Source organism: Sturnira hondurensis, unplaced genomic scaffold (genome assembly GCF_014824575.4).
Source record: "Sturnira hondurensis isolate 20B ecotype Veracruz unplaced genomic scaffold, ASM1482457v3 Scaffold0016617, whole genome shotgun sequence".
Classification (NCBI taxonomy): Eukaryota; Metazoa; Chordata; class Mammalia; order Chiroptera; family Phyllostomidae; genus Sturnira; species Sturnira hondurensis.
The window spans coordinates 5,788,442-5,810,356 of NW_028089248.1; the positions used below are offsets into that span (position 1 = coordinate 5,788,442).

Here is a 21,915-nt window from a genome sequence, read left to right on the forward strand (position 1 = left end):
TCCCCCCGTCTTTAACAAAACAGGACCCTCTTAATGGAATTGTGTCTTCAGGTGTGAATAGCATTAAAAGCCGCCTGTCCTCTCCTTTTTGCCCCGGTACGGTGCAAGGAGGGAGAAAATAAAGTGGAGGTTGTCACGAGTGGCAGCTGCTTGGAATCTTGATAAATATAAGCTTTTATTGATCTGATGAAAATGAAAGATCCCAGCGCTAGGCAGTATTTAGCTTCTTGTCTGCGGCACATCACCCGTGGCCTTGCGTGGGGATCGGTTTTCACTCTCGCGCGCCGGCTTTGATTTCATCTGTGACCTTTTCCGCCGAATTTCCTTGACCTCTGCGTGTGGCGGCGATTCTGTGAATTTGTTACATTTCACTTTACCTCGTGGCCTTCTATATTTTCTTTTGTGACAGGGACCCCGGGACGCCCACCTGGCCGCCCGTCAGTGCCGGGACCAGCCGCCTCCTCCCCGGGCTTCCTCTCCGCAGACTGACGCTCCTTAAGACACTATGCAGTTCACCTGCTAAGGTAAGACCTCCGAGATGTCCGAACTCGTTGCCCCAGAGGCACCTTGGTGCTGCCTGGTCCGTCTCCTTGGCCACAGATTCCAACCCACGAGTCCACCCCCACCCCCCCACCCCGCCTCGGCAGGGGGCTGCCTCCCAGCTGGGCCAGGGGGTGGTGGAGCTTTTGCCCTGGAGGCATCGCTCTGGGGTGGACGAGGGAACAAAGCAACAGTGCAGAAATGCCCCCTTCTTAATTTTCCTCAAGTTTTCTGCCGGGATCCATCAGAGGCTCCGGTTCCCAGGCCCGAGGTGCCGCTAACGTATTCTGCTTCCCAGAAAGTGCCGGTGTTATTTTGAGTAGTTTTGATACAACCAAATCAAAGTGGAGATTTGAAATAGCTTTTCTGAAAGCCCAAGCCGAAGTCATAAATTATTCCGCACCACGATCCTTTCTGATAGTGAACCCAGACGCACCTCTATGCCTGGCACTGCTGAAGTGTGGAAAAGGGGGGTGAAAAATAAAATGAAGCATTTAAATCCGGGCTGCCGAGGGCCTCGGCCCCGCATGCAGGCCAGTCGATAAAGGACCCTATCAATTAGGCTACCGCTGGTGTCCTCCGATCTGGTTTATTAGCGATGGCCCCGGTGCAGGGTTCCAGTGGGGAGGGCGAGGGAAAAGGCAGGAAAAAACGTCTGGCAGACCTCGAGGGCCTGGGTGCTGCGGTGCCGCCGCCTCGTGGACTCTCGTGGGAGAAAATGTCGGGGGCACAAAGGTGGGGGGGTCCCTTTCTTTACCCCTGTTATTTGAGTTAGAAAGTGTCGATTTCACACTGTGGCAATGTTTTCGTGGCAGATGCACCCGCGTCACGGGGAGGAGTGACGTGGCCTCGGGCTGCGCAGGGGCCGTCGTGGGGCCGCAGCTCCTCGGGGCCGCGGCCGCCCACAGGCTCCCGGCGGAGGCTTCCAGAAGGAGCTGTTGGCTAGTCACCCCCTGGCATGTCGCAGGCAGAACACTTTTCGGTTCCGGAGCTGTTTGCTTGGGAAAACAAGCGTGTGGTTGCCAGTAAGGTTTAGAATTTGCCTGGCAGATACGGGAACGTCTGCGAAGAATATTTTCCCTCTCGGGAGGCAAAACACAGATGGGGGAGTTAGGAGTCTTACGGCGTTTCACTGCTACGTTGGTGGCGGGGATTCGCAGGCAGGGCGGGCAAGGGGCAGGGCGGGCATCACCCTGGCGGGGCGTGGGCTCTGTTCTGTGTGGGGAGAGGAGGCCTGGCCAGGGAGCTGCCGTGTCCCCTCGACCCACGTTGGACGGGTGAGGGAGACAAAGCCATGTGTGACTGGGGGGATGTCTGGGGGGAAGTAGGAGTGACCGAGACAGTGTCCTGTGCGAGGGGCTGAGATGCAAGAACACACCGACACGAGTCTCGCCAGGCTCTCCGCCGTGAGGCCTGCACGGTGAGGAGTGCAAAGGGCCTGGGGTGTGAACGGGCTGCAGGCCCGGAGCACTGGAGTTCTGAGCTCGGGGGTGGGGGCCGGGGTGGGGGCGGGGCCTGGGTCTGCTGTGGCCTTTTGGACCATGGAACCACGTGGTTTCTTCCACATTCGTGTCGCTTTTATTCAGAGGGGAAAATGCGTTTTGGGAAACCAATCCTCCTAGGTGTGGGGGTGCTGCTAGGTGCCAGAACTCTGTGTGGCTTGAACCGGCTCCTGGTGGGGTGTGTGCTGTGGCCTGCGGGGCGTCCTACTGGTCTAAAGCTGGGGATCGCCGGCCCCGTGGGTGCAGGACAGTGCCCCATGACCACTCCTGCAGACCCAGCTTGGGCCTCCTGTGCAGCCAGAGCCCCCCCAGCTCTGGGCCTGGTCGGAGCTGCAGGTGGGAGGGGCCTGGGGTCCCTGTTGACCAGGGGACTGTCACAGGGTGCAGGTGTCCCCCACTCACTACGGAGAGGTGTGAACTCCAGACCCAGCTGCGGTCACTCCGTCAGCACTCTCCCGAGCCGCCAATCACGTGCAGGGCGTGCTTCCCCTGGGCCCCCGGCCCACGCATTCCCGGTCACTCACTGACCCGTGACCCCCACGGTGAGGGTGAGCAGGGACACCTTTACTTGATAGGCGAAGAGACATGCCCAAAGAGGTCGCACACCTGGTCACTGGCTGAGCCAGAGCTGAGCCCAGCTCCATTTGGGTCCAGCCCTGTTTCCCCAGAACAGAACAGGCCGCCTCTGAGGCAGTGCCACGCGGGGACAGCTGGGGGCTGGGCTGATGTCTCTCCTGCCCAGCAGGCCCCCACGCTAGGGGCAGCCCTTGGCTCACAGTGAGAGTTGGCGAGCACTTGAAGATGGACTGACCAGCGGGTCCCTCTGCTCTTTGTGACCATCACAATTGGTGGCACGGGGGTTTAAGTAACCTGGTAGGAGCCCAGTCTGCACCGCTCTCCACAGTCCCTGGAATGTAGAGACACCAGCGCCCGAGGCCCAGCCATGCCCAGGACACAGGGAGGCCAGGACCCTGGCTGAGAGTTCCTGACACCTGCCCCTCAGGTGTTCCAGTGGGGCCCCTTTAGAGCTACAAACCTGGCAGGTTTTGGAGAGAACGATTGGTGCTGAAGCCAGCGCGGCCCAGAGAAGCCTTGGAGTTGGCCCCAGGCTGCTGCTGGGGTCAGGGCCACCGGAGAGGCGCTGGCCCGGCTTGTCCTGTGTCCTGGGCAGGCCTTGTCCCCCGGACAGTGTCCCGGACCCACTCTCGGAGTCCAGGTGGCAAGTGTGTGAAGTCGGCTGTGAGCAGAGTAGCCAGGGAGAGCTCACCCCACCGCAGCCACCTGGGGCCGGGGCAGAGTTTTCCCAAGTAGCCACATTTTTTTTTTTAGATCTTTAAATATTTTATTTATTTATCTTTAGAGGGGAAGGGAAGGAGAGAGGGAGAGAAATATCAATGGTTGTCTCAATGGTTGCCTCTGATGCGTCCCCTGCTGGGAACTGGCCTGCAACCCAGGCATGTGCTCTGACTGGGAATCGAACCGTTCTCCTTTGGTTCGCAGGCCCTCGCTCAATCCGCTGAGCTGCACCAGCCAGGGCGTAGCCAGTTTTTAAGGAGAGAGAAGTAAAAAAAAAAAAACAACCTAGTTTTTTCGTTTTTTTCCCTTCCCTCTGAGGCTCGCAACTAATTTAAGTTCTAAACACTCTTCCTGAAAATGCGACGTGCCCGTGGCCTGGACAGAGCTGCAACCTGCCCTGGGTGGCTCTGCACTCGGCACGGAGCCCAGGGTCCCACACCCCCGTGACACTCACCCCCACCGCCCCGGCAGCCTGGCTCCGGAGGGACAGAGGTGCCAAGGGAACGCGCACTGGCCAGTCACCGCCTGTGACCTGCATTCCCTTTGGCAGGGAGGTCAGGGCCAGGGCCCGGCTGCTTGGGAGGGAAGCCCCCGGCTTCTGGACACACGTTTCTTTCACCACTTCCTGTTGGACCTGCTCCAGGGCCCTTGCAGGTGGTGGGGCGAGAGGGCGGGTGTCCCGTGGACACCCCATTGTGAGTCTCCGCACCCCACCGCCCTATGTCTCCCCAGCCCCTGAGCTACAGGCGCCTGTCCAAGTCCATTCTAGGGGTGTGATGATGGACAGGTCTGATTCCTGGACTCCAGGCTTTGGTGACAGACCCAGCCCTTCCCAGGTCAGTCGCGGGGCTGCTTGGGGAAAAGGCCCTGCCTCCTCTGAGGCCAGAGGCCACCTGGGCTGAGACAGGAAATGGCAAGCGGGCTGGGTCGCGTACTGCCCGGCCCTCCCTGGTCATGTGACTCTGCCCCTTCCCTCAAAGTGGCCCCTGCACTCGGCTCCGGTGGTGATTGGCAGCGGGTGGGCCGGCTGCTCCCCAGACGGGGCTGTGGTCAGGAGCTCGGGGCGGGGCGAGGCCGGCCAGCCCGTGGCCCCACTTCCCCGTGGACCCGGCTGGGCTCCCTCCCTCCCGTCCGCACGCCGCGTGGACTTTCTGCGTGTGTAACATTATTTGTTTTTATTTCCGTAATTCCTTTATTGTTTGCACAACGCTGTCAGACTGTTGCCTGAAAGTATCACAGGATAATTGCGGAACGCCTGCATAAGTAATTTCGTAGGGAAACCGGGCCTCGTCTGCATAGAAAATTGTTTCTCGTGGCTGCATCCACGGACTTCATTATGTCGAGGCTGTTTACCGGCTCCCACCTTCCCTGCCGGCCACGGAAACGGGACATCAGGCAACACTCTTGTCACTCTCCTTGGTCCTGTGGCATTTCTGGAGGGCGACCACGGATCCAATGTGGTCCGACAGAGCCCGGCCCCCCAGGAGGGGCCTCGGGGTCGGCATCCCCAGCAGCGGGGCGGCCGGCGGCTCCTCCCACCTGTGCCCGGCGTCCCTTCTGACCACGTTTCTGTGATATTAATGGTGTGTGGTAAGGAAGAAATGTGTTTTATTCTCCAGTCTCACCCTGCTGTTATCAAAGTAACTTCCAGCTTATTAGCGACAAAGGACTTTTCTCCCCGCGCTGCCCTGTCCGCCAGGGCTTCCTGAATTAAACGGCTGCTTCCTGTCCTTTATATGCACGGCCACATCTGGGCCGCCTGCTCACAGCCCCGCCGCTTAATAACAGTCACCTTCCTATTCAGTCTCTGTTGATTGTTCCTAATTCACTCTGACAGATAGTGCCTGACAACTTGCGGGCTCTTCCCTCCCTCCGTGACCCGGAGTTACTCACAGCACTTATAGAGGCTGTCATTTTTAATATTTGATTTCATTTTAAGTTATGTGTTTTACGGAGACGATGAAACCAAAAAAAGGGGACTTGTAATGGAACATAAATTTAACCCTTTCTGCCGCCCAGCCACAGCCCGGGGCTGGGTGCTGCCCGGGGCCCCCTGGCGCGGAGGCGGCTGCCGCTGCGGGCTTTGCTTTTCTCCTGGCTCTCTCTTTCTTTCTTTTTCTCTCCCTTCCTCCCTCCATCTCGCTCTCTCTCTTTCTTTCTTTTCTCTCTCTCTCCCTTCCTTCCTCCCTCCTTCCATCTCTCTCTCTCTTTCTTCTCTCCCTTCCTCCCATCCAGCCTTCCTTCTTTCCTTCCATCCTTCCTTCTGTCCGTCCCTGGGAATAAAACTTCGTTTCATATTCGTCCTTTCAATGGGCGTGATTAGTTGACAGAGTGAACGGAAGTGTTCCTCGCGTTGTGTGGTGGACAGACCTTCGCGGGGTTCGCCCTCTGGAGATGGGGAGTCAGGGGAGAGGCCTGGCCAAGCCGCAGGTGAGCAGCCTCAGTGAGGTCAGCGTGCGGACTTGAGCTTCTTCTCCATGCGGCCGCTTCTCTCCATGCGAGCTGGTGGCGTGGAGAAGTGCCACCACCCCCCGGCTGGGGATGGGCCGCGCCAAGGGGGCCTTCCAGAGAGTGGGGGGCAGGAAGGCAGCGGGGGGAGGCCGGACGCCCATTTCCTCTGCCCCTTCCCTCTGCGTCTGCGGGGCAGGGTCCTCGCGGGCAGGCAGGCGAGCGGGCGGGCGTCCGAGCCACTTCAGGGCCACTCCGCCATGACTCTGCCTTTGTTCGCCACGAGACAAAGGCCCCTGTGTCCCTCTCGGCCCTTCAGAGGTCGAGAGCTGCGGGGCCGCGCATGAGGTCAGCTTGGCAAACAGTCACCACAAAGGGAAAACAGAGGCTGGTTAGCCCAGGGCGCCTCCCAGCTGCCGTGGCTGCCCGTGGCCGTTGGTCTGTCTGTCCCACGCAATGCCTTGCGGTGGCTGCAGAAGTGCCCTGAGAGGGGTCTGCTGGGATCTCGGTTAGAACATCGATTCCCCAGTGTCCCCAGGGCTAGTCTCTCTGTGAGCGTCACTCCCAGGCTCTGTGGTCCAGAGCCCCCCGGGGCAGAGCCTGCCAGGCCAAGGACCGGGGAGCAGAGCAGATGAGAACCCCTGGCAAAGGTGACTCCCAGGGCCTGCCGGGCAGGGGCAGGGCTCTGCCAGCACCCTCACCCATGGGCCACCCGGCTTGCGGTTTCCCTGCTGTTCCGCTGCCCTGGCGGGGCCCGAGGACCCCGGTATCCTGGGTGGCCCTGTCTCGTACCAGCTGCACTGCGATGACTCCTTCCAGGGCCGTTCGTCCTGGGACTGCCTGCCCCCCACGTCCTCTGGGCACCTTGGGGGAACGGAGGAAGCAGCTGCTCTAGATGGGGGACGTTTTTCCTTCCTGGGGGCCCCAGCACCCCGTCAGACTTCCTTCCCTTCTCTGGAAAAGGGGCGAATGGCTTTGCAGCATGAGCCTTTGTTGGGGCCTATGACCAAAACCAGAAATGGGAGATCGTGCACCAGGTAGAAGTCGGCCCCACAGAAGGTCAAGACCGGCGGGCAGGTCTCTGTCGTTGGTCCAGATGATGTCCACAGGCAGGGTGACAGGCCAGGAGGGACGGGAGGGCAGCCTGCTCTCCCTGCGCATCCTCAGTGTCAGCCTCGCCTGCTGTGCCTGTGCCTGTGCGTTTGTGCATGCACGTGGGGTATGTGTGTGTGTACACACAAACACTTGCATACTTGTGCACTCGCACACATAGGAAAGAAATGTCCAGCTGTTGCTGGGCGATTCGGGTGATTCCGACAGCCAGTGACCCTCCCTGGGCCCCAGCTCAGGGGCGGTGGGTGGACGGCCCAGTGGGACGGAGAAGGACACGGGGGCAGGCCAGGGCCACCGAGCACCTTCCTGCCTTCAGCAGGGCGATCAAAACGGGCTTCGAAGGAGGTTCTGTGTCTGAGGGTGAGCCTCCAGTAAGGACGAGCTACGCTTTCACTCCCTTCCCAGTGGGCTGTGGGGCTGCTGTTGCCTCTTGTGGCCTCAGAAGGAAACCGGGGGTGGAACCTGGCTGAAGGCCTGGATCTGGGTTTTGTGCCCCGGGGCTCCCCTCTTACCCGGCGAGATGGGGGAGCCCTGTGTTGCCCACCCCCCACTGTCCCAACCCACCCACTGCCACACAAGTGTGGGGTGCGGGCTGGCAGGCTCAGACTTGACCCTGAGAGTTCACGGGGTGTGCCCATGGGGACTCTGCTGCCATCCTGCGCCGTGGGGTGCCCATGCTGGGAACCGTCAGAGAGAGAGCGAGACCGGTGCTGCCCCCAGTTGGAGCCCAGAGCGTGCCCGCAGGCCTGAGAGGAGGCTGGTGAACAGAGCGGAGCGAGAGCCATGTAGGCCGAGGATGGAGGCATGGGTGACTGTCCTGTGTATGCCCTGTGCTTGGCTCTGTGACGTCCCTGTAGGAGAACAGATGTTTGGGTGTGCCTGGCAGCTTGGGGAGAGCTTCACGATGCGCTGGCCGGCGCTGGGGTTGGACCCGGGGATGGGAGATTCTCTTAAATGCAGACCAGGAGAAGGTAAGACAGGAAGCTCCGGCAGAAGCAGGGATTTCCCCGATGCGTTTGCAGGTGGTGGTGGGGGCGGGTGTGAGGCTGCAGAGGTGGCCCATCCGGGCAGAAGGGGAACCCTGGAAAAACCCTGGACGGACAGAGCAATGCGCTGTTGGAACACAGGACATAAATAAGTAGGTGTGGGCAGAGGTGTGGCGGGACCTGAGGGTGCCAAGTCCGGGTTCTGTGGCTGATCGGGACACAGACAAGGAACGGTGTTTGGAAGGCCACTTGCAGAATCTGATGCTGCCTGGGGGGAGGGCGTGGGAACAGGCGAAAGACCACCCCTCAGTGCGCCTCATCCCCGGCCGCCAGCCTTCTCTTGCTCAGGGCTTGGAGAGACTTCAGGAACAGCAAGGGGAAGCTGTGACAGACTAGTTTGGGGTGCCCAGGCAGCCTGGCCGCCCACCGTGCTTGCTCACAGGCAGGTCCCACCCCCGCCGCCCCCCATTGGTCCAGGGCCACTGACTGCACACAACAAGTTCCCCTTTAAAAGATAATAAAAGAGATTGCTCTTCAAACAGGAGAAAACCCACGCTGTGTTCCTCGGGGTCACACGCATTTTTCCTTTCGAACGTGTGCAGAAGACGCACTTTGGGCCCCGCGGGGGGCCCGCGCCACCACCGGGAGCCAGCCGGAACAGTGGACCAGTTAGCAGATCCATCAGGCCTTCTGCTTACACTTCCATTCGGAGAGCACAGTGCCCGTCTGCTCAACTCTCCGCTCTGCGCCGTGATCGCAGTGCGAGCGGCAGCCGCGCCAGCTTCCCGGTCAGAGGGCGCGGCCCGCGGCTCTCCAGCACGCTGGTGCGAAGCCCAGACATTCGTGGCCACTGGCGATCTTGAAGTCAAGGCACAACTTACGAAACGGACACTTAATTATCTTGTTTATCCCGGGTATAAATAGTGTCCATGCGTTAGGGATTTTTCTTCCTCATAAGGGTTTCAGCCCACTTGGGTCTTCAGCCCCCCTGCCTCTCTCTGCCCCCCTCCCTGTCTCTCTCCTTCTCCTCCTCCTCCTCCTTCTTATTCCCTGTTTCTGCCTTTTTTTCTCTTCTTCCCTCCTGTCCCTTCCTTCTGTCCTTCTCTGTCCCTCCCACCCCTTTCTCCTCTCCTTTAAAAGGGGAGGGACCTGCTGGAGCTTCGTGGCCACTCGGGCAGAGAGGCAGTGCCAGCCCGTGGGGCTGTCCTTTGGAGTTCTCTGGGTGTCCCCAGCAGCGGCGGCAGAGCTGGGCCACCCGCCGGGGAGGACCCCGTGGGCTCAGCCCCATCCTCGCCACTCCTTCCGACCCAGGGAAGAGCTGTGGGGCCCGTGGGTGGCTCCAGCAGCCGAGTGGGGCCTGAGCCCCACAGGCCAGGAGTCCCGGGGATGTGGTGCTGCAGGCCTTGGGGGGCTGGCACAGGTTTCCCGGGAATGACCCCTGGCCCTAAGCCAGCCCCGTTCGTCATTCACCCACCTCCGTTTTGATTTTTTATCGTGCTCCCGCCTGTGGACTTAATATTTTTTAAGAGGGCACATGTCTTTGAATTTAAGATTATATTTAGCGTTGTCTTTAGTAACCAGATCTAAGAAATCTCTGGTTTGACAGGTCAGTTATGTACAGGGTGGGAAAAAGGACGTTTACAGTGGTTTGGATGGGAAGCCACACAATGGTGGATAAATGATAACACAGGAATGAAGTCTGTGTTTCGTGCACTGACAAGTGTATACTGCTTTTGCCCCACCCTGTATATTTTTATTCCTTAGTATTAGTTTTTTATTTTTATTTTTAAAGCTTTTATTTATTCATTTCCAGAGAGAGGGGAAGGGAGAGAGAAAGAGTGGGAGAGAAGTGTCAATGTGTGGTTGCCTCTCTCGCGCCCCCTCTTGGGGTCCTGACCCACAACCCAGGCACGTGCCCTGACTTGGGATTGAACCTGCGACCCTTTGGTTCACAGGCTGATGCTCAGTCCACTGAGCTGCCCCAGCCAGGGCCACCCTATATATTTTTATATTACATATTACGATTGTAATAGAAGCCTTCATTTTCCAAAAGGAGCTTTTCTGCGCAGGCTAAACTCATCCTGCGTCTGTGGGGTCCTCACGCAGGTCTCTGGGGGTCCCTGCAAGGCCTGTTTGGCATGCGGCCAGGCCCTGAGGACCAAGCTTGGGCTGTGCATGAAGCCGGGACTGAAGGAGCCCCTCCTCCACCCACCCCCGCCCTTGGCAGGGTCCCCTCTGAACAGAGAGTCCACCCTCAGAGTCCACTCTGTCTCGTCATCTCTCGACTCTCTGGTCACATCCGACAGTGCTCTGAGGGGCTGCCAGGCCTGCTCCCTGTGGCTGCGCCCACCCGAGAGCCAGCACTGTGCCGCTCTGCGTGGGCCACAGCGCCTGGTCTCCCGAGCCAGCTGTCTGTTGGTCTGTCCATCTGTCCATCCATCCATTATCTGTCATGTACCAACCTGCCTGTATCTAGGTGTGTTCTATCTTCATTTGTCATCCAGCCACCTGCCTACCCACCTACATCCACGTATCTATTTATCCGACATGTCTGCATGTGTGTCTCTAGCATGTACGTATGCAACACACACACACTTATCTTCCCATATGCACGTGTCTATCATGCATGCATGCATGTAGCACCCCTGTATGCATGTGCCTCTCGTGTATGCACACACATATCCATCATACAGACCTCATGCATTTTTCCTCCCTCCCTTTCGCCTTCCTTTCAGCCCACGGGGCTGTTTCAGGCCCCGTGGATACGTCAGAGATCAAAACAGACCACATCCCTGCCCTCCGAGGTCTGGCATCCCTGTGGGAGCAGGAGGAGGAAGAGGAGTAGGCAGCAAACAAACAAACAAAAACCAGATGAGGCGGCAGAAAACCCTCTGTGGGGAGATAGGCCACGCAGGACGTTACAATGGGGGTGAGCAAAGGGAGGACCCTCTGAGGAGGCGACCTGAGAGCGAGGTCTGCGGGCACAGGGCGGCCCTGGAGGGTGGGCATGGCCCGTGTGGGGCCGGGCAGTGGGCCCGGCTGGTGGTTCCAAGATGCAGAAGGAAACATCCAGACAGAAGAGCCAAAATGTGCCTCCACCTTTGACGGGGACGAGTTTTTCCCACTCTTGCTTCCCGGGCTGCAGCCTTTCCCTTGTGAGAAGGTCCGAGCCCGGGGTGGGGGGGTCCCTGCGGCGGGGGCCGGCGGCAGGGCTGCGTGTCCCCATAGGCCGGGGAGCGAGCTGTGATGAGGCTCCGCCGACATGCTGATGTTTCATTTTAATCTCGAGTGCCAGGTTACTTTCCGAATGAAGTGTCTCAGGCGAGGCTCTAACTTACATGAAATAAAAGAGTTTAATGCTAATTAAATATCATCTGAGAACTGAAGTCATGTTTATGGATGGTCTGAAAGAGCGTCACCCAGGTGGATGGGCCGGCTGGGGACGCACCTTCCCCGTGGGACTCCTCTCCAGTTCAGACCCGTGCACCCGACGTGGCAAAGCCCAGGGCCCGTGGCGGGGGTGGGGGCTGGGGGGCTGCAGTGGGCGCTTCAGTGCTCTGCCCGGTGGGTGGGCCAGTGCCTTTGGTGTGTGTTGGTTTCAGAGGGTCTGGGTGGCGCCGTGGGCGGAGCCCAGGAGGCTGCCCGGCTGCAGGCTGAGCGGTGAGGGGTTGGAATCCGGCGTGGCTCTGGCCGTCTGTGGCTCCCAGCACCATTGTTCTTGGGGAGTGACACCCTGTGGAGTCCCTGGTTCTCCTGGTCTCACCCACCACCTCCCTTCCTCCCATCGGTCACCTGCTCTCCCCAGACCAACAGCCCCAAGGGCCCCTGGTGGGTGGAGGCCCCCATTGTCCCCCAGCCCCCCTTGTCTCCCGTAGTCCGAGCATCACACCTGGCCTTCTGGCCGAGACTTGAAGCAACTCAAGGGAACAGGCTCTGGTCCTCCTGCTCCCTCTGCGCCCCAAGGACTTGCAGATTCTCGGGGGGCCGGGTGGGGAGGTGCTTCGGGACCCTCCCTCTGTGAAGCCCCACTTGTGTGGGGGCAGGGCAGCCCGTGCCGGGGATGGACCCTGAGGCCCATCCTCTTGGCTTCCCTTTGCAGAGGCGCCTCCCTTGCCTCCGATGCCACAGGCCAGGGCCACCGGGGCCTCCTGTCCCCAGACCTTAGGATTTTTCGAGGAATGTCAGAAATCTGGATTTTTATTTTTTTATTTCTTTATTTTTTCTTTTAAAATTAATTTGTGAATCAGCTGACGATGCCCTCCTTCCTAGTTTTCTGTCGGGCTTTCGGTCCCTTCTTCCTCCAGGTGGAAAGATCTCTTTAAACTCAAAGATGACATGTTGCAGACGTGTTCCTCTCGTGTTTCAGCCACGGGTGTCTCGGTCCTGACGTGGGAAAACGTTTTACTTCACGGAGTTGGAGCCGCTGCTCTGCCGTTTCACTGCCTGCAGGTTTGGGGGCGGAAGTTGGCTTCCCCACCCAAGGGGGAGACGGGACTCGCTGGGCTCCACGCTGGGTGGCCTGGCCGTCACCTTGAGGTCCCAGACGCAGTGTAAGGTCGTGGTGCGGGCCGGGAGGCAGGGATCCGACCGCTGCCCCTCCTCCCCGCGGCTGCGGGGCACGCCACGTTCCGCAGTGGCAAGTGCACCTTTCGTCGTGTGTCGAATGTCCCCGTGAACTCCGTCCGTTGTCAAATGCTTCTTCTGCGTCTCTGGTCTGTCTGTCTAGTTTTGCTCCATTTCTTCATGGCTTTATTTACAGCGGTTACCTGATGTTTTTATGTTTGTTATGTGATTGGTCTACCCTCATAATTTTTCTTTGTCGGGGTTTTCCTGGCGTTCTTCTACGTTTGGTTTTTTTTTAGAATAGTTTTAATGACATACCCTAACATTCTCCCTGTTTTATATGCACAGTTCAGCGATTTAGAGTAAATTTACCACATCGTTCACCCATCAGCACAGTCCAGTTTTAGAGCAATTCTCCACCCACACGGGGTTCCGTGAGGTCACCCCCAAGTGCCAGTCACGGCACAGGTGGTCGCCGGTCTACCTGCAGCCCAGGATTCGCCTTTTCTGGGCATTTCATGTGAGAGTCACACGGTCCAGGGCCCCTGGCCCCTGGCTACTTTCACCGAGAACAAAGTTTTCGAGGTTTTGAATTTTTGTAATATTTACATTTTAGTGATTTTGATACTTAGAAAGTGTTCACTTCAAAAAACTCCAATTTAGTAACATAAACATCTAATAAAAATGGTTTTTTAAAAAATCTGGATTTAAAAAAAAATGGATTTTTTTAAAAAAAATCTGGATTTTTTAAAAAAATTTTTTTAAATGGGACTCAGCTACTTTTTGCAAGTTATGATTTTCTTAAACCGTCAGACTGAACACGCGCATCGGTGGGATTCGGCACGTAGGCCCCAGGTGTGGCCGCTGGTGCTCACGGCCGGGGAGTGATCCCCGGGGTCCTGCTAGGGAGAAGCCGGGGTGCCCGGGGGGTGGTGACGCTGGTCCCTGAGCAGCTCGCCCCGTCCGCTGAAGGGGAGTCCCCGGGCAGGGCGGGAGGACTCAGACCGCTCGCTGCGTGAGAGCGGCCCCACGACGTGCATTTTTCTGCCGCCCGCTCCTCTGTGCCCACCTGTAGTTGGCACCTGTCATGTCCATATTATCTGCCGCATCAGGTCAAGTCAGCACACTGACGGTGAACTGTGCCCGAAGCTGTCCTTCCGGAGGCCCACGTGGTGTCCACCCTACCGTGCGGCATGTGGGTGTCCGTGGTGGCTTTCATAGTGTCTCCCCGCCTTGCTGCCCTTAACTTACTGGCTTCAGCACGAGGTTCAACTCTCAATGGCATTTTCAAAGTTTACATGGGATCAAGGCTGTTAAAAACACGTCCAAATGCTGCGGCCGTGTACTTCGTGGGAAGATGCCGCGTCTTCCCACTGAGGGGTTTGATCTCTCAATTCTAGACGCACCGCTTTTCCGACGCTCAGACCGGGAGCTCGGGCACTGGGCCTTGTTTTTGCAAACTGGACGTGAGTGTGTGAGATGGGGAGGGAGGGTCAGGCCTGGGCCGTGTCGCAAGGAGCCGGACTGTCCGTGGGGACCTGGCCCTGGATGTTGCTGTCATGGCCCTGGGGTGCAGTTCTGACCAGCGGTGGCTTTGACCTGGTAAATAAACACCATGAAGGGCGAGGGAAAATATCCTCACACATTACAAAATGGTGAGTGACAATATTATTTCCTCTCGGGACCATACGGTAAACAGGTTCCCCGGTGAAAATATGGGCATATGTAATTGAATCCTTTTTTGTTTTTTGCTGGGATTCCTTCTGGAACTCTCCAGCAATTTTTAAGGAGGAAACCAAGCTGGGGGTGCCTTCGGTGGCTGTCATCAGAATAGAGTTTTTCCATGTTCAGGCGACGAGAAAATACCAGTTACAGGCTGAGCCGCTATTACGGCAAGTTTATTATTATTGGTGCATGAGCTGGCTGGGGCTCGAGCAGAGAGCAGTTGGGTAATTTAGCTAGCTCCTGGATCCAATTAAAAAAAATCTATGTCGTGTCCACAGTGGGGGGATGGCCGTGGCCGAGGAGGCGCTCGGTCGCGATGACGACACACCTGTGGCCGTCTCCTGGTGACGCGCTCGCGGGGACGCACGGTACCCTCAGTCCTCTCATGACTGCTGGGAGAAGACAGGCACTTCAAGCCGCTCTCCATTCATCTGAGATTACCAGCTAAACTCGTTAAAAGGAAACTCTGGCTCGTTCGCTCCGTGGGCTGTGGGGAGATTGCATGGCGTTGAGCAACAGTGTGGCCGTGATTAGTGACGTGCTGCACTTTCGGGGGGCAGACGCGTGCTGGCTGAATTTATGACTCTGGCTGGGTGGCGTCTGGGCGGGGGCGTGACGTTGGGTCCCCAGCGATNCTGGGGCTCGAGCAGAGAGCAGTCGGGTAATTTAGCTAGCTCCTGGATCCAATTAAAAAAAATCTATGTCGTGTCCACAGTGGGGGGATGGCCGTGGCCGAGAAGGCGCTCGGTCGCGATGACGACACACCTGTGGCCGTCTCCTGGTGACGCGCTCGCGGGGACGCACGGTACCCTCAGTCCTCTCATGACCGCTGGGAGAAGACAGGCACTTCAAGCTACTCTCCATTTATCTGAGATTACCAGCTAAACTCGTTAAGAGGAAACTCTGGCTCGTTCGCTCCGTGGGCTGTGGGGAGATTGCATGGCGTTGAGCAACAGTGTGGCCGTGATTAGTGACGTGCTGCACTTTCGGGGGGCAGACGCGTGCTGGCTGAATTTATGACTCTGGCTGGGTGGCGTCTGGGCGGGGGCGTGACGTTGGGTCCCCAGCGATCGTGCCTGGTGTGGACGAAGGTGCGTTTCGGGAAACCCGAAATAAAGCCCCAGGCATTTCGTTCTTTGGAGGAGCGATGTGCCATACACATTTTGGGCGTAGGCCAGCCTCTCTCTCTGAACTTGACTGCAAATTACCGAAGTAGGTACGAATTGCTGGTGGACCACTCTTTGAGAAAACCTGTATTTTATAGAATGTCACTTGTATGCAGGATCCAGGCGAAAGAAGAAAAACGAATCTAGTCGGCCGACAGCATGCTCGTGAATGAGGATTATGGAATTTTTTTTAAAACCAAAAACAAGCTTTACATATGGCTTTTCACATAATCATCACTACATCACTCGTCAATATCAGCCCTTAATAGCAACCTGATAATGTAGCCAGTAGGTGAAACAACCATTAAAAAGTGTAAAAAAATGATTAATCAGGTGTGTGTGTGTGTGTGTGGGGGGGATAATGCTCTTCCATTATTTAATGAGAAGTACATGTTTTTGAGTGTTTGTTTTTAATAATTGACTGTAATATTAGTTTGCAAAAATATAATTGCTTCTTAATTTTGCATCTTGGCTTCTTTGTGCCGGGTACAAAGGTAGTCCGTTTCTGTAGTTATTGTTTGCGGCACCCGTGTAAAAAATCACGTTCATTTCGAGAGGCTGTTATGGTATTGATTCTGGTAAAGACTTCCATTAACTGACCAATCTAAATCGCATAAGTGATGTCAGCCTAGTTATGCATTGGCTGGGGCCAGGCACACAGCCATTATGCAAGGATGCAGGCAGGGTCGGAATATGGCTGCTAAATTATTTCTAAATACCGAACCAGAGCAGCTTAACAGTTCTGCCGTTCGAGACGGACACAGAAACGGCAATCTGCCACCTCTTTGTTTTTTAACTATGAACGCGGGGTGGGGAGAGTATTTTTGGAGTAAAAACCTGTGGCACCAGAGGATAAGTGACATGCACAAAGGCAGCTGGGCCTCATGAAATAATGGAACAATAAGGCCCTCGCCACGGCTCTCATCACTCCAGTATGTTAATTAGCATTCTGCTGTGGCGGCCGCACTGAAAACATGTAATCTGTATTGGTGTACAGTACAGCTGTGAACACACACTCTTTTTTGTGAGTCCCTGGAGTGAGTCCTGCCATTGGCATATGTGACGGGGGCAGAAGTCGAGCCATTGCCGCGAAAATAGCACGCCATGGCAGCAAAGTGTCATTTGTCTTTGCTGATTTTTCCTGCCTCGGTGCCAAATGCTCTCCCGTGATGTAATTCTGTCCCCCCCGCATCTGCCCCTCTGCCCGGGGTTTGCGGGACTGTGGGGCTGGGGTGCCAGCCAGCGGGGCTGTGGCAAAGGCCAGTGGCCCCCAAAGTGTCACAGGAAGAAATCGATTCTTCCTCTTTGTATTATTTGCCTAATTAAAAAAAATGCACAGATTCCTGAGTGTCACGGACCCAGAATCTGCTGCTTGTTTCTTTGCAGAGTGGGAGGGGTGGCTGATTCATAAGGAGGAAAACAATTAAAGTGAACTTGACCTTTATTTAGGGTCTGTCCTCACACCCAGGGTGCTGTCTGGGTAGGTGTGAGTGCAGGCAGAGCCTGCCGTGGGGGGTCCCTGCTCGCGTGCAGCAGTCGGGGAGCCGCCCTGGCACCGCCCGGCCTGGCTGGGTTCTTTCTGACGCTGGTGTTGCCGACCAGAGGAGAAGGTGGCCTCACCGTGTTGTCATGGGAGCTGTGGCTCCAGCCACAACCTGCTTAGATTTGTACCTGACGGAGTTTGGCTTGAAAAATGAGAACAGTCCCACGTGGGTTGTCCTGGTTCTGAGTCATTCAGCTTTCCCTGCAAGTGTGCGTACGGCTCCCCAGCACAGGACACACTCACTCACACACACACACACACACACACTTGTCCGTGCAGTAATGTCCCTGTGCAGAATAATTTTTGAATCGAAAACGACATTTCCTGGCACTTCAAACGCACATGGCATTTGGAGAGGGACACTCCCGGCGTTAAAACTTCTGGTTGGGTTTGTCCGTCCCCCATTCCCCTACCATCTGATCTGACGATGTCAAGAGAGTTAAAAAAAAATCAAAACCCCAACCCCACCTGGCTCTAATGTAACTTTCAGACGCTTTGGGCAAAGCTTGTCTTTTTCTGAAAAAGGAGAATGCATGCTTAGCTCCAGATTTTGCTTTTAATCTGCTTCAGACCCGATGGAAAGTCGCCCCGCCCCCCACCCCACTGAGCAGGTGCGGCATCTGGGTTGCTGTGCTGAGCCAGTTTGGTTCTGCATTTGGCCCGTGGAGGAGTCCAGTCCTCTGGCATTCGGGGCCGTGAGCCGGTCCACCTGGGAACAGTGGAGGTTAGGGGTTAAGAGCACTTGCTTTAAAAAAAATTCCAGCAGAGCAGACGTCCCTCCCACCTGTCCGGCCGCGTCCTGAGCAGCGGGCCAGCCCACGGCAGCCCCCTGGCCTGCTTCGAAGAGCCCTCCCTGGTGCCTCGGCCCAGACTGGCCCAGGGGAGGCAAGGCAGGGCAGACGTTTGCTTCTGGGTCCCTTGTTTCTCCTTTCCGAGACATCCGCCGCCTCTCCCCTTGGTTAATGGCTCTTTAAATATTGAAACGCCTGGAAAAAAACAAAACAAAATAAAATAAAATGCAAGCTGTCAAAGAGATAAGAACAACAGCCACAAAAATGTTGGTATCTTTTAGAATTTGTCTTCCTAGTGGTAAAAGTATATAATTAATTGGAGAATTCTCCTCCAGATGTGGCTATACCATAATAGAGCCTTATAAATGCTACAGAAAGAAAAATTGCTCGGAAGGAAGGCGCCCTCAATGCGCGCACACCTGGGCCTGACAAAGATTGCATTTAGGGACTGCTGCGCCATCGCGGGCGCAGAGAAAGCCCAAGTCTCGGAGCAGCTGGAGAGAAAGCCCGGCAAATCTGCATGCAAATAGCAGCACATTGTTAACTTAATCAGATGCCGAGGGGAAGATGTGCCAGCACCCGAGGAGGACGGACCGGAGGAGAGCGGGGTGCACGCCGAGGGAGAGAGCCAGCCCTGCGGGCGCGCCGTGGGCCAGGAGCAAGGTGCAGCCGGGCCTCCGCCCGCGGCCGAGGATCCTGGACACCTTCCTTCGCTCTTTGAGAAGAGACAGACGAGGGAGTACATTTCAGTGGGAAGGAAGCTTCGTTCTTTTCTTTATAGTGATGAAAATGGGGGCATTATTTCGCCTGACTCCATAACTCCAATTAAATAATACTTCTGCTTAAATACCTGGGTGCCTGAGGGCGAGAAATACGGCCCCAGAGCGCATGCAGAGGTTTATCTTTTTTTCAGCAAAAAAATAAGAGCGCACCCCGCCACACATTGGAGGGCAGGGTGGAAGCTGTGCCTTAAGGAGACGTGGAAGACACCTGTTATTTATATTTTGTATTAATATTAATGGAAATATGGGTTTTCAATCTCCTCCATCTTTTTGTGGAGCACCATAAAAAATAAAGAGTAATAGTATTTAATCACCCACAGCTTAATAGTGCGTTAGTTGTTTACTGCCACGGCACTAATTGCTCTATACTAATGTGTTTTTCTGTGCTACCCAGTAGTGCTGAGAGAACAGAGATGCATAACCAATTACATGTAGTGTTTTTATGTTAAAAATATATCTGGTGAGGCTGGGAAGGGAGCAGGAGCCGCCCTTAAGAAAGGCGTCTTGGCAGCTCTCCGGGCCCAGCAGAAGGTGCCGCATGGCCTCTTTTGCGCAAAGACAAAGGGGGTAATTTTTTGGCAAGAAAACAAACCCAGTGAACACACAACAAACCAAGTGTTTCCGATCTCTGCCCCTCCTGCCACTCTGGGGGCTGTTCCCCTGCTCGCTCCTCCGGCGGGGGGGAGCTGGGTTTGGGAGGGATCAAAGGGGGGTCCGTCCCCCTGCAGCCCAGAGCACCCTGAGGGGACGGCGGGGACGGGTCAGAACCCTGTTCGTGCTAATGACCCCGGAGCAGAAGTAACAAAGGAGTCCCGGCCGCCTGGGCCCAGGGCGCGGGTGGAGAAATCCCTGGGTGGAGGAGAGCCGGCCCCGCAGCCTGGCCACCTGCATTGGTTGGCAGCAGCGGAGAGGCTGTGCCCCGGCGGCCAAGCGCCGGCCCCGCCCGCCAGGGCTGCACTTCACCTTGCGGAGGGGAGATAATGAGATCAATTAGAGGTACTGTCGCTGCGCCGAGACAGCTGCTGGCGCTTGGCAATCGGCGTGGCGGGGTGCAGGGCTCCCCTACCTGCCCGCCCACGGCGCCCTGAGGCACCGGCACCCAGCCCCCCCACCCCGGCCCCAGGCGCTTCCTATGCCCTCCTTGCAGCTTCTGCCAGGGAGCTTACCCCTTCGGTGGCACTGCAGGGTGCCAGCCCGGGCTGAGGGGGGGGCGGTCTTTGCATCTGCGCCTGTGCGTTCCTGTGCAGATGGGTGCCCACGTGGCCGTGCTGGCGTGTGTGTGCCCCAAGTGCCTGTGAGGGGACAGGCTCAGTGCCTTGGCGAATCTGGCAGCCCCTCCTGCCTGAGGATGTGGCGAGAGTCCTGGCTGGCTCTTGGGTGGGCTCCACCGACTGGACTGGCGTCGGAGTCTGTCGTGCCCAACAGGCTGCCGCTGCCACCGCCGCCCTCCTCCGACCTGGAGTCTGACCTCGGCTGTGTCCCCTGCTGGATGTGCCCGGAGGGGGGTTTGGCCTGGCTGCGACTCGGTCTTGCCTTCACCAAGCCTGAGAGCGCATGCTGGCCCCGCCTCCCCTCTGCTGGCGTGTTTTCCGAGAAAGAAGAAAGCAGCGCCCACCCACCACCTGGACGCCCCTTCCAGTCCTCCGACTCTCCAACGTGACACCCTGGGCTCGGAATCTGGGCAGTTTGGCTTCTCTGAGGTCACAGGGACTCCTGGTCGCCCTCGGGCCTTCCGCTTTAGGCCCAGTTCTTTCCTCCACCGGGTCTGCGCCCTGTTCCTTCCTCTTCCCACCCCTCCCTGGCCCAACCTCGGCCCCCCTGCAGTTGGTGAGCAGCAGACACACGGCTGGGTCGGAGGGGACAGCTGACAGGAGCCCACACTGATCAAGGCTTCTTTGAGAGCTGGGGGAAAAGGGTCGGAGCGGCCTGTCTCCGTTCCGGGCCCCGGGCGGCAGAGTGCCTGTTTGGGAGGTGTTTGCTCCAACTTCCCTGACCTCCCTCGGTCGGCTGTGTGTGGCAGGTGCCAGAGGGTGCAGGTGTGGGCCCTGGCCTCATGGATCCCAGGCGACCTCTGTGGGTGGGGAGCATGTGGGGAGCATGTGGGGGTGAGGAATGTCAGGCCCACAGAGAGAACCCGGTGGGAACGTTGCCTGTGCGCCTCCTATAAATGTGATTTCACATTGCAACACCCTTGCTTTTATCTTAACTTCCCAACTGGAGCTACTGGGAAGCTTGTGTGTTCTCCTGACTGGAGCCTACACAACAGTGTCGTGCAAAGATACAAGTAAAATGTCCCCTGTCCTTCATTGAACTGGTCATGGGTCTACCCTGCGTGGTGTCCCCTGCATGGGGAGCCCCAGGCTAGGACTGGAGGGAAAACTAGCCCGGCCTGTGTGCTGGGTGGGGTCCTCCCAGTCCCGTGGGTATGATCCTGAGGCGGCCCCCGAGTGTGGGGAGGGGAGCCCCGCCCCCCAGTTCGTACAGGCCCCGGGCGTGCGTTAACTCATGTAGTTGTTACATGCTTTCCGTTGGGTTGATTCTCGTTCAAGTCGGGGACGATGGGGCCGGGTCCCCCTGGCAGCTGGTCTATGATCTGGGAAGGGCGAAGGGTCCAGGGATTTGGGGGTGAGGACACGTGTTTTCTAGTTCAGTCCTTTTCTTGGAAGAGAGCAAGTGGGGGGAGGAGAGCGCATTTCATTCCCTGGTTTGAGTCTCCTTGGAGCGGCCCCAAGAGCCGCCTTCAGGACAACGGGCGTTTTCTGTCTTCCTCGGGGCTGACAGGGGCAACCCTTCCCATAGGCTGCCCTTGGCCCCGCCCCCGCGACCGGGAGCCACTCAGCGCCCGCCGGATGCAGCGAATGCGCTGTCCACTCAATGCTTAGAGGAAAGGTGTCCAATCAGAGCGCCGCATGGACCCGCCCACTCTGCGACATGACCAGACTCGAGGCCCTGCCGGCGCGCGGTGCCTGCAGAGCGCTTCTGGACGGGCCGAGGCTCAGCAGCTGTGCAGGTCCCGGGTCGGCCATCCATCTCCTCCAAGACATTTGGGTGGAAAAGCAACCAAACAATAATAGATCGATACATTTAAATTAGAACTTTCAAAAATTCAATAATTGTATTTACAAATTAATAAAGCGCCATGACGAAAAGGTCCGCGCTTCTTTATTTAGGGATGCAGTTAATGTTTCCATTGATTAAGCATCCGCTTGGTGGGGGGTGGGGTGTGGACGGGGAGTTCTTTTTTCCTAAGGTCGCTGTGTGTAAGCTGGAAATGGCTGCAGGTTTCTGGGGCCACAGGTGCCCTCGAGCGCGTGGCTGGCTGGGGTCGGTGGCGAGGGGAGGAAGGGCGGCCTGGGTTCACTAGAGGGCATGGCATCCGCATGGTGTCGGTGGGGACAGCGGGAGTGGTGCCAGCCCCCACGGTGCCTCCGAAGGGACCCCACACGGGGGCTCGCTGGAT

At 57.2% G+C, this 21,915-nt stretch overlaps 1 protein-coding gene across 2 annotated transcripts in view; it reads left to right on the forward strand.

Annotated features, from left to right (window-relative positions):
• The first annotated feature begins 413 nt into the window (after positions 1–413).
• The window catches only part of ZNF536 (zinc finger protein 536), a 229,463-nt gene continuing 207,961 nt past the window's right edge, over positions 414–21,915 (forward strand). For both annotated transcript variants that reach the window (XM_037066423.1, XM_037066425.1), the window contains exon 1: positions 414–524. The gene's annotated coding sequence lies outside the window, so the exon portion shown is untranslated. The remainder of the gene's footprint in view (positions 525–21,915) is intronic.